This window comes from Lynx rufus, unplaced genomic scaffold, assembly GCF_022079265.1.
Source record: "Lynx rufus isolate CCGP_SWC_20201006 ecotype Redwood Valley unplaced genomic scaffold, mLynRuf1.p SCAF_7, whole genome shotgun sequence".
Taxonomy (NCBI): Eukaryota; Metazoa; Chordata; class Mammalia; order Carnivora; family Felidae; genus Lynx; species Lynx rufus.
This window is the reverse complement of record NW_025814889.1, coordinates 61199452-61216581: the sequence shown is the minus strand read 5'-3', so window position 1 is coordinate 61216581 and position 17130 is coordinate 61199452.

Genomic DNA, 17130 nt, shown 5'->3' with positions numbered 1-17130 from the left:
GAGCACCTGGCCACAAATGACAGGCCAAAGTCACTGTCAGGATGTTACATAGCACCTAGTCACAGCTTTCATCATGCTGTCTTGTAATCCTAAACCTGCTCATCTTCATTTCTCACTGGTCACTGTCATGGTTGAGAATATGGATCTCAAATGATCTGGACTCTAGTCTACCCTTTTCTAGCCAGGTGACCTTGGGCTATTTCATTAATTTATCTAAATTTCAGTTCCTTTATCCGTAACATGAAGGTAATAAGACTAGTTACTATATAGGTTTATTGTTACCAACACATACTATTAAAGTTATTTAAGTTCCTTGAGGAAAGGTGCTCTGCCTTCTTACTATTGCACCACCAGCTCCTACCGTGCTGTCTGGCTCAGGAAGAGTAGCCAAGAAACATGAGTTAATCATAATTCATAATTCCAGCTAAGGAATGGAAGAAAGTTCCAGATATGAAATGATGCTCTTCCACAAGGCATCTGCGCTAAGAGTTAAGCTGCCCTAAAGGTTTTCTCAGTGCTGACGCGTCCTCTAATTTTAAGGATTATAAGTGGTCTCAGCTATTTCAAGTGTTGAAAAGCATCCTCGCTCTGAGAAATGCTATTTCACAAACAGGCCACCATCTGCCGCAAAGATAAAAACGCTTGGTGCTGAATTTCTGTGGTTGTCAGTATCAACATGCCTGATATTTAGAACACTTACTTTTTTATGGAGCTGATTTGGGAGCACAGAAAGCTTCTGGGAATACTGCCCTACATAGCTGCCCTTTACAACCAGAACAGCTGTGCCACAGTTTTCACTGTTCTGAGGCTGAGAATAGGGAATTAAAGAATCCCAACAGCCAGGGCTCCATTTCGGAGCCCTCACCCGGATGCTATTCTAGGGCAATACACACAAAAGTCTGCACCAAGCTTTCCAGCTTTGTTTACATTTTAGTTCTTAACATTGCATGTCAATTTAAAGTTTCTAAAGTTACTGTAACAGATATATATCTCAGTCCACAACACTGATACGCAAGGGAAATGTTTTATTAGTTTTTTTTTTTTCTATAACAACTTAATTTCTATTTTGAGTTCCTATTGCTTGGGGCGACAGAAGTGTGATTATTAGTTCAGCTGAAATCCCCTTTTCTCAAGAGTTATACGGGAGATCAGAGGGTTCATCCAATATCAAGCTGTCATAGGGTCTGGGGAAGTACCTGCTTCTCCAAGTGCTGTGTCTTTGTTTAGTAATCTATGAACCCACAGGCACCGATTTCCCAGCTCAGCCCCGAGACAGCCCCAGTCCCTGTCTCCTGGCCACTTTAGGTGAGCTCCACCCTTTGGAGCAACTCAGTCATTCTGTGGCTTCCTTGTAAATTAGAGTATGGGATTCTCTGTGGGCCTGTGGCCTAGTTTGCCCATACTCACTGCAAAGCCATTCCCTTCTAAGGCTATGTAGTTTCTGGGGGCTCCATCCACATGTACTCCTCTTGGGTTTTATAGTTCACCTATCAAGGAAGTCATGGGGAAGCCTTGCAGTTTAGGACCAGTGCTTCACTATCCCCACTCTATCTTTCCTGGAGGGAATCCAGGTGACATTAACATTATCAGACTCTCAAAAATTTGGATAATTCCATAATCTTTCCTATCTCCCTAAGGCTGTGGGATTTTGGAACAGGAAGAGACTCCTTTTTTTCTCTTTGTGCTCTGCTACATTCTTACCCTGAGACAAGGAATAGGCCTCACTACTGAAAAGACAAGGTGGTAAGAATAAAGACAGAGAAGGGGAATTTGTGGATGGCAGTAGGGGGAAGGACCTCAGCTAATATTTTAAAAATTATCTTGCCACAATACATACATTGTCTCATTTGATTCTCACAACAGTTCTGTGAGGTAAACAACCTTACTTTTCAGGTGAGGAAACAGATTTAGAAAGATTAAGCAATACATTCAGCAGCTATCTCCCAGTTTAACACTGTTTGTTTTGTTTTTTGTTTTTTGTTTTTTTGACACTATTTTGTACTCCATCCAAAAGGCCTGGGACCCAAAAACCCTGTCTCTACATCACAGACCTGCTCTTTTCACCACCCCTTGCTTCCAAGCAAACTGTACTTCTCTCCATCTCCCATTCACGGCTTATTCCCACTTCTTCATGTTCTCCTCACCTTGTAAAAGGTCCTCCCCACCATTTCAACCTGAAAAAGTCCTCTCCGTCACACATTTTTCATGAAGCCTTTTCTGGTCAAGCTGCAGTGAACATCCCTCTCCAAACACTTGGGGTGTTGGTTCCTGCCTCACACTGCCTCTTCCACACTGTTCTGCATCGCCATTATTTGTGCTCAGGTCTTATCACATCTACTAGATTGACAGCTCTTTGAGCCCAACACCCTATCATTTTTTTCGCGAAAGTAATGAACAAATATACAAACAAATGAATAGATGGGTGGTTGGATGGAAATAGATGCTCCATGACTCCATAGAGGAAGGAAGAGTCTTAGCAGCCTCACATATAAAGTTGCTCTGTAGGAGGAACAAAGAAGAATACCCTGCGATTTTAGGGTGAGATGGATGGTAAGAAGCTCTGTGAACTGTCAGTTGGCTAGTCTAGCAGAATGACAAGAGCCCATGCATGGAAAGAGAAAAAAGCAATCATGGACAGCCAAAAAAAAAAAAAAAAAAAAAAAAGGTCTGCACCCCAGACGGAGTGGCCCCTCTGAATAAGGCATTTTCATATGTGTACTGCTTATTACTCTGGGATTCTCTGTCCATATATAAATGCATAAATAAGAGAGCATGACCACTAGCTGCTGTGAAACAATGAGATAGACTGTTGTGAGAAAAGCATAGTAACATTATTATTACAGTAGGTTCCATTTACTGGAGATCTGTTGTGTACCATTTTATGCCTCAGCTTATGAGAGACAACAAATCCTCAATTCTACCTATCAGTGGTTAAAGACTTAAACATAGCTATCAGACACTGATTTAATAACTTCTAGCCATCAACATGGAAGATGTTCGAAGGAACACGGGGAAAACTAAAATTAGCGAGACTTGAGGAATATTATTCAAGTGGTCTACACAGGCACTTTGTGGGCACCCTGCAGGAAGACTAAAATAAAGAAAATAAGTAGCTGGCTACTAAACATCATCTTTCCATCAGCATCCCTCCACACTCAATGACATCAGATGAAACAAGATTTCTGCCCGAGAGTCATAAACCCTGGGCTTCTCTGAGGGAGGCTCATCCCAGGAGCCTGGCATGTTAGGAATTTATTTAGCCAGCTAGTAGGAGGTTGATCAACACAAAACATGGTTACAATCAGATGTATACAACCAGGTGCTCTATCATAAAAGATATTTGTCTTACCTGGTTAATTATCATTTGAATTTTCTTCCCTTTCAATGCAGCAACATCTAATAATTTGTAGGAGGGACACATAGTTCATTCTCTTTCTGCAACCTAAAGACTATGACAGTGGAAAGGGTTTAGGTAAATAACTGATGCATGTAAATTTCTCCCATTTTCTTTTTTAATGCTTCTTCATGTATACTGGTGGTCCATCCCTCCTGTTACAAAGATGTGGGGCAGGCTGCTGCCAATATCCTTCCACCTTTTGTGGGTGTCATGCTTTGGTAAGAGTTATTCCCCTAAGGAGGAACAACAAAAACAACACCGTGTAGGTAGCTGATAATTAAGAATCTCTCATACTTTCCAGAACTAAGAAAAAGATCTTAGCCATAAGGGTAAGGATTTACTGAGCCAGATGTCATGCCATGCATTGAAAGCATAAAAACACAAACATTAGTTAGGTCCAGCCATCCTTGTGCCAGAAAGCTTTGGAGATGGCCCCCAGTGATCTCTTCCTCCTGATATTCATGACTTTGTGTCATTTCTTCACCTTGAGTGTGGGCTAGACCTAGTGGCTCACTTATAACAAACACAAGAAATAAAAACTGATGGGCTGATACTTCAAAGATTAGATTACAAAACAAAAAGACAAAAACCATAGCTTCTGTCTTGGACATCCCTTCTCACTGGCTTGCCGTAAAGGAGGCTAACTGCCATATTGTGAGCTGCCCTGTGCAGTGGCCCGTGATATCTCTGGCCAACAGCAGCAAGGAGCTAACACATGCTGACATGAGTGAGCTTGGGCTGTTGAGCCTTAAGATGACTGTAGCCCTAGCCAGCATCTTTTTCTTCTTTTTTTGAAAGTTTATTTATTTACTTTGAGAAAGAGAGAGAGAGAGAGAGATAGGGAGGGAGAGAGGAGGGGCAGAGAGAGGGAGAGAGAGAGAATCCCAAGCAGGTTCTGTGCTGGCAGCTCAGAGCCCGACAGTAGGGCTCAAACTCACGAACCATTAGATCATGACCTGAGCCGAAACCAAGAGTCTGACGTTTAACCAACTGAGCCACCCAGGTGTCCCAGCCCCAGCCAGTATCTTAACTGAAGACTTTGATAAACTCTGAGCCATAAGCACCCAGCTAGGCTGCACTCAGATTCCTGATCCATAAAAACTGAAATAATAGATGTTTGTTCTTTTAAACCACCAAGTTTTGGGGTATTTTTATGAAACAATAGACAACAAGAGTGGAGGAAATAGTTATATAAGCAAAAAGAAACTAGCATATGCCTTGTGTCATGTAGACACATGTCAGAAACTAGACTAAATGTTTAACATGAATTATATCATTTATTTCTAAAAATAACTCTATGAGATGCTGTTATTAATCCCATTTTACACATGAGAAAACTGACACATAACGAGGTCATGGACTTGCTTAAGGCTACACTGCTAGTAAATGGAGGAACTAGGACTCAAGCCCAGGTCTGATTTAAAAGTCCTTGCTCCACAACCAATGAATACTGTTTCCTAGACATAGGCAATGGGTTTTATACAACAGTAAAAACCTATAAAAACTCCAGAGATTATTAAGGGAGTCAGCAATGATGTCTAACAGTTTTAGAGAAGTTTTTGAATTTGTGTTGGGTCTACAAAGATCAAAAGTCAATCAGACCTCTAAAGCTTGAAGGTCCATCATAGGTAGAAAAACTAACATGCAAAAGCATGCCGGGTAGAAAAAGCTCTTCAAATTTGAAAACTCCCTGTATAAATTTCAAAGCTGTGGGAATTGAGGCTAGATAAATCAATAAATTCATAAATCAGATCTGGCCTGCTAAGGGGTTTTCTCCCATTAAACAAAGCACTATTTTTTAAATGTTTATTTTATTTTTGAGAGAGAGAGACAGAGCGTGAGCAGGGGAGGGGCAGAGCGAGAGGAAGACACAGAATCTGAAGCATCCTCCAGGCTCTGAGCTGTCAGCACAGAGCCCGACACAGGGCTTAAACCCATGAACCACAAGATCATGACCTGAGCCGAAGTGGTTGCTTAACTGACTGAGCCACCCAGGTGCCCCTAAACAAAACACTAATTTTAAATTGGGTTACTTCTCTTTTATCTTTCATCTCTTAAATATACATAAGATGCCATTTCAAAGTCATGTCAAAAAATAGAATTTAAATTTGCAGACTATAGAAGTTAGACCCTGCAACTGCCCAGAATTTTTGTTTAAGGTTTTAGACTCAGACTATAATAGAGACAGTTCCAAGAAATATTTACCCTTTTTTTATAATGCTCTATGACAAGTAAATATACAATGAACCTGAGCTAAGTGTCTGTTGACATGAATAATTCTGTAAATATTATCTCAGCCGTTATGATTTCATTGATCTCATATCAAGTCTGCAGTTTCATCTTAAAAACCTATCTCGTCAAGCTTCAGGTCTTTTATGGCCTACTTGGGGAATCTGTGATTTGAGGTACTAAAAAGAAAACACTAGCAATGTTGAACTCTTATGTTCTGAGACAGTGGTTTTGACTGTGGAAAAATATGTATAAAAGTCCCATTGCATATATTCTTACAATAGAAAAACTATCTGAAACTCTAATATTTAATGATAAAGACCCCAACTTTAAAACATAGAGAAATAAAAGCAAAAATACAGAGCTTTTAAAATATAAAATTCTTATACTGTAAATTGAAAATAGAAGAACAATATGTTGGGGGAATTATTACCATCAAATAGAACATAGGGTTAATATACATAAAGAATTCCTTAACTCTACAAGGAAAACATCAGTATTCAAGACATGATCATAGTTACTCCTAAAATCCCTATTATATTTCAGATGTTTTACTCATTCTGTCATTTCATCTTTTCAATAATCATTCAAGGTTAAGTACTGTTATCCTAATTTTGCTATTGGAAAACTGTAGCTTAGCAAGATTAAATAATTTACCCTAAATTATATCACCAACAAAGGGCAAGGTTGTCTAATAAGTAGGATTCTTAAGTTTTACTTTTTTCGGCCTTGACCTGCCATGTAGGTGAAAGCGTGAAGACCATGAACAGAATCTACACAGATATTATATTATCCTCAAATATAATCTAAGTAAACTAAGGCAAATTGAGGTAAATTTTAAGCATTCTAAATTTTTTTAATTTAATAATAACACATACATGGGTCTAGTTTTGAAACTGTAGGAAAAGAAGGAAATGTTTTACAATTTACAAATTGTGATCTGGTAAAACCTATCTGGAAATAAATTTAGCAAGCACTTTTTATTACTATTATAATTATACTTAGGGACAATTTGAATATCACCTTCTCTGCATAACCTTTCATGGTATCTCCTTGTCCAAAAATATTATGCACTTTTCTGGGCTTTGAAAATATTTATCTCTGTGTTTCAATGCATAGCCAGTCACTGGAATATACAAAAAAGATATTAGTAAGTATTTCTTCACTGAATGAAGAAGTAATTCTTCAGAAGAGAAAAAAAGTTATGTGCATGAAAGCATACTTTACAAAATATTAGAAACAAGGTCAACAAAATTGAAATGGTTAAGTAAAGGACATCAGAACGACATGACTATTTCATAGGCTAGAAACAATAATATGCAGTCATTGGTAAAGCCTAAGAATATTTAGCCAATGAGGAAAAGAAAACTGAATATAAAATACAATGTGATCACCCTAATATTACAATATGTTTGCATAAGGACAAAAGCTAGAAGTTAATGTGTTTAAAAAGTAAAAAATAACAATTCTATGAGACAGGTGAGAATGACATTGTCTTTCATCATTTCTCACGATTTTCTTTAATGTGGTTATTAAATTGCTCATACTCTTCTCAAAAAATGATCTAAATTGCTCAGATTATTTGGAGGACAAAACATTTTTTTTTCCAAGTTACCAAAACTTCCTGTCTTGGCCATTAAGAAGTTCAGAGCTGTAGTAACATCCTTAGCCATTTGTTTCTAGCATAATTTTTTCTCCCACTTCTACTAGTGTTAGTACTTAGTTCTTACCTTTTATTCTTCTATTAATGGTTTGAGAGGTTTATTATATCTGTGCCTTTTACTATAAACTGCTTCAAATCCTTTTTGGAAGTAGAAGGATTATAAATAAATAACAATAAGGATTACCATATGATAAGTAAGCCATGCATAATACTAAGACATTATTCAAGGAATTAGGCAGATGCCATTAGCTGTCTAGAAAAACCAACTGAATGCTAATTAAAGCTAACTCCTTTACTCTTTCAACCTTCACCTCCCCACCCTCCCTGAAAAAGAACTAACACCCTTAAGATAAACTCTACTACATTACTTACTCATGATGTCTTTTTATTTTAAACTTGTAACAGCAATAACTACCTCAGCACAGGATGTACTGTAAGTATTAATGGGCAACTGAGCTACATGGGTTCTTTTGCTTCCAGCTGGACACCACCCCCCATTCCCTTCCATGCAACCACCCCCTTCCTCCCCCACAGCCCTTTTTCTCTCAGGATGTGACCTGTACTTTAATCCTTCTTGCTCCATTTTAATGCTTTGTATTTTTAGCTGTTTGGTCATTCACTAAAAGCAAGACTCACATAACTCAGTTGTTCATTTTATAAGGTATTCCACTCAGAGAACCAAGTTGCTCGTTTTAATACAGCTCTGAGATGTAACTAATATAAGAGTACATGTGAATTCATTGCATCTGATTCTCTTTTGAGGTTTATTAACACACCTTTCCATGTAAGTCCTTTTAAAAGAAATGGCATCTAAATAAAACCAGTTTGAAAAATGTATAGGAGGAGACTAGTTTAAGATATCAGAGGACTAATTATCTAAGTAGATGAAGGCAGATACAGTGACCTTGAACCTCTAGAACAATTACCAATCCGACCTTCCACCTTCCCTATTCATCCTACTACCATTGGTATAAATTGATATTGAACAGAAAATTGAAAAAAAAAAGTGAGTAGTGTGTTATGCTATTTCATATTAAAGAAGGAATTGGGAAAGGAAAATCCAAACAATATTTATATAATTCAATTCTGTCAAAGTATGTAATTTGAAGATCTTTCAGGGGTTTGAAAGATTAAATATTATTTTCAGTATGCAGAGGAAATAACTTACTTGATACCTGGCAATTAAGCCTTTGCAAACTCACAGGTTGACATCTTTTATTTGATTTATACCAAACAAAGTAAAAGTTGAACAGACTTGAAAGAATATATTTTGCAAAGTAAGTACAATTCTAAGCAAACCTAATCTCCTTCCTAAGTATCCAACAATATTCTTCCAACTGCCTCCATTAAGAGGGATGAATGAAGAGGAAGCCCATACATTCTATTGTATTTCAGGACAGGGATTACATTTTTAATAGTGTTAAATAGAAAGTCTCAATAGTCATTTCAAAGGAAACACTGTTACAAAAAGAAGAAGAAGAAGAAGAAGAAGAAGAAGAAGAAGAAGAAGAAGAAGAAGGAGGAGGAGGAGGAGGGAGAGCTGAAAGAATACCTATTATGAGCAAGTTCTTGCTTCTAGCTGGCTGACTAACAATAGAAACACCATTTGGGATGTTCCCATGAAATAAGTACCAACATGATTTTTCCTTAGCAATGTGCATCCATGGATGAATCAAGTCATTTCAAGAAAGCAAGCAATTATTGCTACCTGTGGTATAATAAGAATAGCTATAGGACCATAAGTGTTAGGTCAACAAAGACCTTAGATTATCTCTAGTCCCTTACCTATTTTTTTATAGGTGAAGATGCATGGGTAAAAGGGGCAAAGTAGCTTGCCCAAGGTCAAATAATTAGTGATAAACAACATCAGGACTAGAATTCCTCAATCAGTATTTTAGCTACCACGCCATACTGTTTTTCCTCCATCCTTCCATCTGTCCCTCTACTTAGCCATCCATTCAGTTTACTCTACAGGCCTTTGCAAAGCTTAACCAGAAGCAATGTCTGGCCCCAGTGAATCATTCCTCCCCCTGTGCATGGTACTGTGCAGTGTGACTTTGCTATTCCTCCCATCAGGAGGGACAGATTGTTTCCTTACTTGCTGAATCTGGACTGACCTTGCCATTTGCCTTGGTTTTATAAAAATGTGGCAGAATTGACATTATACAACCTTAGAGTCTGGACCTCAAGAGACCTTGCATCTTCTCTCCCCCTCTTGCTGCTCTGAGACTGCTGTACAGGGAAGCCTGGCTGGGTCATCTCAAAGATGAGAAGCCACGAAGCAGAGAACCAATATACCTGAACTAACAATACCAGTCAACTTCTAGACATAGATATGAAGTCAAATAAAACCATCCAGTCCCCAGCTGATATGCCAAGTGACTGCAAAGGCTTGAATGAGTTCAGCCAAAACCCTGTAGTGAAAGAGACCGGACATCACAAAGGAGCCCTGCACATGTTGTTGACCCACAGAATCATGAGCAAGTAAAGAAGTGCTGCTTGTAGTCTCCAAGTTTTGGGATGGTTTGTTATGTAGCAATAGATAACTGATAGATACACTATGATAAGTACTAGATTCTAGAGAGATAGCCAAAGAGAGAGATGAGTAAGACAATCTTTGCCATCAAGGAACTCATGATGAATATAAACATAAAAGCCATCCTTTAAGAAATGAAGTGATAAATTTCATGCAAATTTTCTAAGTGAGAAATCATTAGGAGCTAAATCCAGGTATTGAAGTTATTCAGTAGGGTTTGATGACTGAATAGGTGGCTGAAGGAGTCTAGTATGATGTCTACCTGAGAACACCTAGTCAATATTGGTGACATTAGGTTGCAGAAAGCCTGAGGAGGAGTAGGTTTAGGGAAAAGGGGAGGAAGATAGGAGTTCAGATTTGACATGTTGACTTTGATAAGGAACCTAAAAGTATCAGGATGAAGTTCAAGCCTATTTAACATCCAGGTAGAAATGGATATATGAGCCTGAATTTCTGGAGAGCAGACTGGATTAGAGAACAACCTTATAAATAATCTATAGCTACTAATAGTAGTTCAGTCACAGGCAGGGCTTAAGTTGATGAGGGAGAAGGTATCAGGTAAACTACAGTGCAAGTAGAAACAGTTAGTGGGCCATTATTCTAAGAAATGTTCTGGGGTCAAAAGGAAAGACATTGTGGGACAGACACATTAGGTCCAGGACAACTTTATTTTTTGTCTAATGTCAGACTTTAAGTAAGATTCCATGCTTTTTCACCTTCTTCCCACAAAGAAGAACTACTACATAGAATATCAGCTAAATGTGTAAGAATTTGAGATTGAGCATGGGTAGTTATATCACTCAAGACATAACATTTCTTTCCAAAGATCTCTGTCTTTCTGAGTCACTCGTCAGATGACCAGCTGTTAAGTTCCATTCTCTCTTCCTAGACACTTCCCTTGCATGGCCCTTACATCTACCCCTCTTCCTTCTTAACCAGAGCAATTTAGCTCTGACCCTTTTCTCTCAGGACATCAGTCTACCTATAGGCCCCAGAGACCCAGCCTCTGAGTGGGCTCACCAGGGCATTTAGCACACAAAATACTCCATGGGGTTACTGCTAAGAGAAAAAAAAAAAAGATGGATTCATCTTGGTACCTACTGAAATGGGTTTCCAGAGAGTGTAGTGGAAAGAGAATAGATCAGGAGAAGGAAGCACAGTGCTATTATCAGTCTATGCGTTTAGGAAATAGATGATCACAAGTTCTGTTATTGTCTCAGCCCAGGATGATAGGGATGAAAGGTACAGTGGAATAAATTGGCCTCAAGGCTACAGTATAAAATGAGGAACTTCCTATAATTTGAAATTTAACTTAGAAACCATAAAAAATAACTAAAAATTAAAGATCTCCTTCATTTTTTAATTAACATTGCATTCCTAAAAGGAAACCATATATTCAACCATTCTACTTTTTAATTAGTATTTCCTCTTACAGCGACAAATAAGACTACACAAATTGTTGAGAAAATAATTATCACTATTTTGTTTAGCTACTGTACCATATTGGAATTTCCAAAGATCTCTGGCTCTATTTTCTATGCACTTTGTAAGACATACAAAACACTGGAATGAACTCTGAACTAGAAACTGCCCCTTATAGAATGAGAAAAATAATTTCTGTTATAGCAATTAATTCCAGTCCAAAAACAAAAAACAAAAAACCTCTGCTGAGGTGAGGATTAACAGAACAGCCAAATTCTCCATCTTTTACCCAGAGGAATAAATACTATTCCAATATGTACCCAAGGCATCTCAAGGGAAGTTTTGTGATGTTTTCATATTTTTCCAAACCACTTAAGAGCTTTGTGATGCAAACAAAAATGGTAATTTTGGCCGTCAATAAAAATAATACTTCAATAATGGGAGAACTGGCTAAAATAATTACACTAATTAGGATTAAGAAACTATGACACTTCAATCAACATTTTAGAGTCTGAGATAAAAAATAATTATAACAAGTCACATTTTTTCCCAAGAATTAATTAAACAAGGGGATGTGCACTATCATTAAGTAGTTTTCAAGTAGCTGCTCCTCTTAAGAGGTCCAGATCAATAGAGACACAAGTATTCATAAAACTTCAGATCCCAAGCAAGCTGTTTAGTTTTAGATGGTGGGAAGAGCATTTTTTAAAGACTTGAGAAGAAATTCAAATATTTTCAGAAGACCTGAAGCTCTCTCCACCTCCCAATATTTTCCACTCCATCTTTAGGCCTCATATTTGCTACTATCATTGCCATAAGAATGCCTGGGCCATCACATCCCCAGCAGACAACTTTATAGTTCTGAGAAGCTTCTATTCTCCATACCCTGTAAGAACACCACATATGTGACTGGAAGTGCAAAGAAGGTTCTTTTCCTCAAATACCTTGCATCTTCATGTCCTAGTAACTGAAATTTCACCATGAGAGATTTTATTCTTTGCTTTAAAACAAAATAAAAACAAAACACCTTTGTTCTCAATGAACAAATATTTACTGAGCACATACTAAGTTACATGCTTAGGTTTGTGGTATATGCCATGCAAGTTATAGGAAAATACAAGACAGGCTTGCTGTCCTCAAGGAGAAACATCCAAGCTGGGAAACCATGAAGACTACAGAGTCCATGGCAAAGGTCATTGTGTTGGTCTGTATGACCTATTGGTATGTGTGTCAGAAGAGAAAAGACACCATGGAATACAGAGAATTCCAGAGAGGTAGGGGTGTGTGAAGCAGTGTAGGGGACACTCAAACACATGTCTCTTGCACTACAGTTCTGCCCAAGGCCAGAACTGCCACTGACCACAGCAGTCCCACAGTCAGAATGATTCACCTGGGAGAGTCAAATCTTTTTATTGAAAGATGCCCATGTCTCGCTGACCTCTGATCTTTTTCCTGTCTTCCACTACCCTCCACCCCCAACCCCCAAGTATACCACTTCTAGAAGTTGAGAGGGGAACAGAATTCAGGGAAGGCCGGCCTTGGGAGAAAAAACTGGATGTGTAGGTGGTCTCACAGGAACCTGAGACAAAGCCAGTTGGTTAGGAAAGCATTGAATGGATCCAAGCAGATTTCTTTTAGGATTTTCTGAGTCAGCCCAGGATCAAAGGAGTACCCTCCACCTACTTTCTTCTTCTATCCCTGGGCATAGAGAGAAAGTGAATTTCACTACAAAAAAAAGTCGGGGGGGGGTGGTGAGGGAAGAAAGGGAATAGTTTTGGTACCAGTGGGGATATGGAGTAAGGAAGATGGCCCAGGCAGTCTCGCAGGTGCTCTCTACCCCAGCTAGAACATCTGTGGCCACCTCTGTAGTGCTGGCCTGGGCCGGAACAGGCAGCTCTCTAAGAGTTCATAAGTCTTTGTGGCTAGAGCTCAGTCCTGGGCTCATAATGTAGTGTGAAAATAAATAAAACAACACCTCAGTCTGTGGAAATTTAATAATGTGTTATATTTAAAGATAATATTAAAATAAAAACACAGTCCTCATTGTGGGTTCACCCTTCTCTTTTTAATGATACTATAAACTTAAATAGAAAAAGAGCTCTACCCTAGCTGCAAAATATGAAATGGGTGGAGTCAGAGAATCCTGTAAATACATTTTAAAATGTGTTTCTAAAACAGGTTCCCAGTTTATGGGTTTATTTTACCAACCTTCAGCTTGCTGATTTACAGATCGGCTCTGAGCAAACCCAAGAACAGGCCTCAAACTTGGCTCTGCTTTCCTAAGGGAAGGGGATCCAACTACAGGTGCTCACAGGTTGGGGGTGAAGGTGGTGGGAGTAAACGTTCGTTAGGGGAGTCGATACGGGGTGCAGATTGATAGTAAAACTAAATCCCCAAATTAGAAGCTACTGAAAGCCCCAAATTATGGCTTCAAAGAAGTCTGATAAATGTATTCATTCATTTCTTTTTGTCTTGCAAACATAGGGGATGTTCTGGGCAGCATGGCATGGATATTATGAAGCCTGGCCTCTCTTTCTTCCACAGAATCAGTCAACATCTTCATTGTAATTCTATCTTTCCTAGATAGCATCTGCATCCATCATTTCTTTCTGAATATGCCATCTACATAAGACCAGGAGGATGACGATTGTGAAGGCCCATGAGACAGTGACTACTTTCTACTCTGAGTTAGGAATGAGAAAATTACAGAAAAGATCAGTGATTCACATGCTCCTATCTCCACCTCCCACCCCGACCACAAATGAAATACAGATCTCCTGCCTCCTGAAGAGGACTCATAGTACTTTCCCCAGAGCCTTTGCTCTTTCCCCATTTAAAATATCCTTCTTTCCCTCTGCTCAAGTCTTTTCTCCTCCCTGAGCTCAAAGCCTCACCAACCACCCAGCCTAGGGTGAATGCTTTCTCCTTCAAACCTTCACACCATGACCCCTGCTATGCCCATGTCACATCTACCACAAATTACTAACGTTGTCAGAGATGGGTTATATTACATGGATTTCTGGGGGCACCTGGGTGGCTCAGTTAGTTAAGCATCCAACTTCAGCTCAGGTCACAATCTCATGGTACATGGGTTCAAGCCCCATGTCAGGCTCTGTGCTGACAGCTCAGAGCTTGGAGGCTGCTTCGAGTTCTGTGTCTCCCTCTCTCTCTGCCTCTCCCCACCCCCATTTGCTCTCTTTCTCACTCTCTCAATAATAAATAAATACTTAAAAAATAAATAAATGGATTTCTGGGCTTCTGAAACTTTAGTTTGCAAAAGATCTACCTACCTAAGAAGCATAGTATACATGTAGAGTTCTGCAGATTTTCTACGGTGGAATCTAGGAATGCACATGTTTAATCAGTTTCCCTAGTGATTCTGGTGCAGTTAGTCCAAGAATCAAAGTACCCTGTGAGAGACACTGTCCTAGACACACACATACACACACACACACCAGAGTAACCATCCTTGGAATTTTCTCACACCATTAGTAAACAAATAAAAAATGAAACACTTTCATGATATCCACTTAAAAGGAAGGGGGAAAAAGTCTACTATGGAGACCAGCATTTTAAAACATTTCTTCGTTTACTAATTTTATAATTACTAGCATAAGAAACATCTCTAACAAAAAGGGTAGTATCTTCATCTGCTTACACCACTCAATCTCTTTTCACTAAACCTTGTTATTCCATAAACTAGCCCAGAACATTAAAATGAAACCTTTTGCCTTTAGAAGGATAAACCAGAAGCTTCTCACTATCTAGAGACACTATCTAGAGTCCTCCCTGAGGACGGAAAAATTTTGGAGAAAGATATTCTGATCATAGACTCTCTTCCCATTCCTCAAAAATCATTATAGCATTATAGTATCATGGGGACTAGTAAAAGACGACTTCCATGCTAGAATGTAAAGGCTTGATACTCAGATAAAAATGTGAGCCAAACAACCCTAAAACAAATATTATGAGACTTGATGGGAGGGATGCTCATTTTGCCTTCCTTGTGATTCCATGTGGAAGGAGGGACCTTACTTGACAACAGTTCTGACAACTCCCTGCTCACTCATACTTCTACTCCTTTGGAGAAGACCCTGGTGACATCTGTTGGGTCTGTTCCACTCTCTATGTGCAATGAATGGGCTGAGTGGGTCATGTCCCCCTACATGGGCAGCCTGCAGGACTCCCTATAGTCCCACAGTGCTGGAACCAGTTAGCTGGACACTTCAGTCAGGAGCGGTATGGGAACAAGCCCATTTAGCCATACATCTAAAGTTGCTTGTCCATTTAGCTTCTCAGTAGTAAGGCCACATGTTGTCTCTCTCAAGACTCCTGGGTCCTATTTCTCAACCACATAACGAAAGAAAGGACAATCAAGAGAGGTCATTCCACTACTGTATTCACTACAAACAATTATTAGTGTTTCTGGAAGCCCCAGTCAGTTCTGCATCTGACTTCTGTGGCTTTATCTTACCTGATAATAGGAATGTCCCAGGTTATAGTCTGTTTTCTTAACCAGATTCTAGGTTCTTAAGGACATGAACCAGGGGCCCTTGGGTGGCTCAGTCGGTTAAGCATCGACTCTTGGTTTCAGCTCAGGTTATGATCTCACAGTTTGTGGGATTGAGTTCCACATTGGACTCTGTGCTGACAGCATGGAGCCTGCTTAAGATTCTCTCTCTCCCTCTCTCTGTCCCTCCCCTGCTCATGCTCTCTCTGTCTCTCAAAACAAATACATAAACCTTGAAAAAATTGTTTTTAAAAAGGACCTGAACTGGATATTATTCATATTTGTATCCTCAGAAGTTAGTACATAGTCAGAACCAGCTTCATGGGACCTGTCACACAGGGACCTGAGTTTGGTTCCATGCTCTTCATTAATAATGAATAATGAATAATGACCTTCTTAATAATTTTTGAACTAGGTCCCTATATTTTAATTTTGCAACAAAGCCCTTTAAATTATGTGTCCTGTCCTGGTTGTAGTAAACACCCAGTATTGCATATTAAGATAAAAGACAACACAGTTTCAAGGACTGACTCCTGATTCTGCTACCTGTGACTTTGGCAAAGTTCTTTAACTTCCCTAATCCTCAGTCTCTTCATCCCTAAAATTGAAATAAGCATAGAAATAGTAATAATAATAGTTATAATGGAAATTAAATTAGATGCTCCAGGTTGGGTGCTTGCTCCAGTGACTGACACTTAATAAAGTCTCAACAAATATTCAGTACTCCACTTACTACTGCTTCTACCACAACTAATTCACGTTGCTACTGCTAACATATAAATCACTTGGACCCCAAGGAAAAGATACTGACATGGGCACAAAACGAACATCTTCAGGAATGTTCTGTGCTTGTGTGGGTTCTAGCTCCTCAACTTTTCCCTGCTAACTGTTAAAAAAACTTCTGAGAGAACTGAGGGGTGCCTAGCTGGCTCAGATGGAAGAGCATGGGACTCTTGATCTTGGGCCCCACATGAGGTGTGGACATTACTAAATAAATAAACCAACAAATAAACAGACTTTAAGAAACCTCTGAGAAAACTGAAATTACCTTTTCACCTTTTAAGAAACAAGACACAGCCAAGAGCATTGGCAATTCCCACAAGCAGTAATAGTTAAACTAGTTCTCTTGGAAGATTTTTGCTATTGTTCCACATTCCTCCCTCTCATCCCACCGAGTGAACATTTACATTCTCTTGCCCTTTATCTCATCTAAAAAACAAAAGAGGGGGGAAGGGTCTTTAACAAGCCCCTGGTAGAGTGGGAGGGGGCAGGCATAGAGAATGGGACTTCCCTAGGGAAGATGGCAGAAATAAGAAAGCAAGTCCTGTGAGGCAGTGTGCACCTCCATTAATTTAGGGACAACTCTTTTCTTG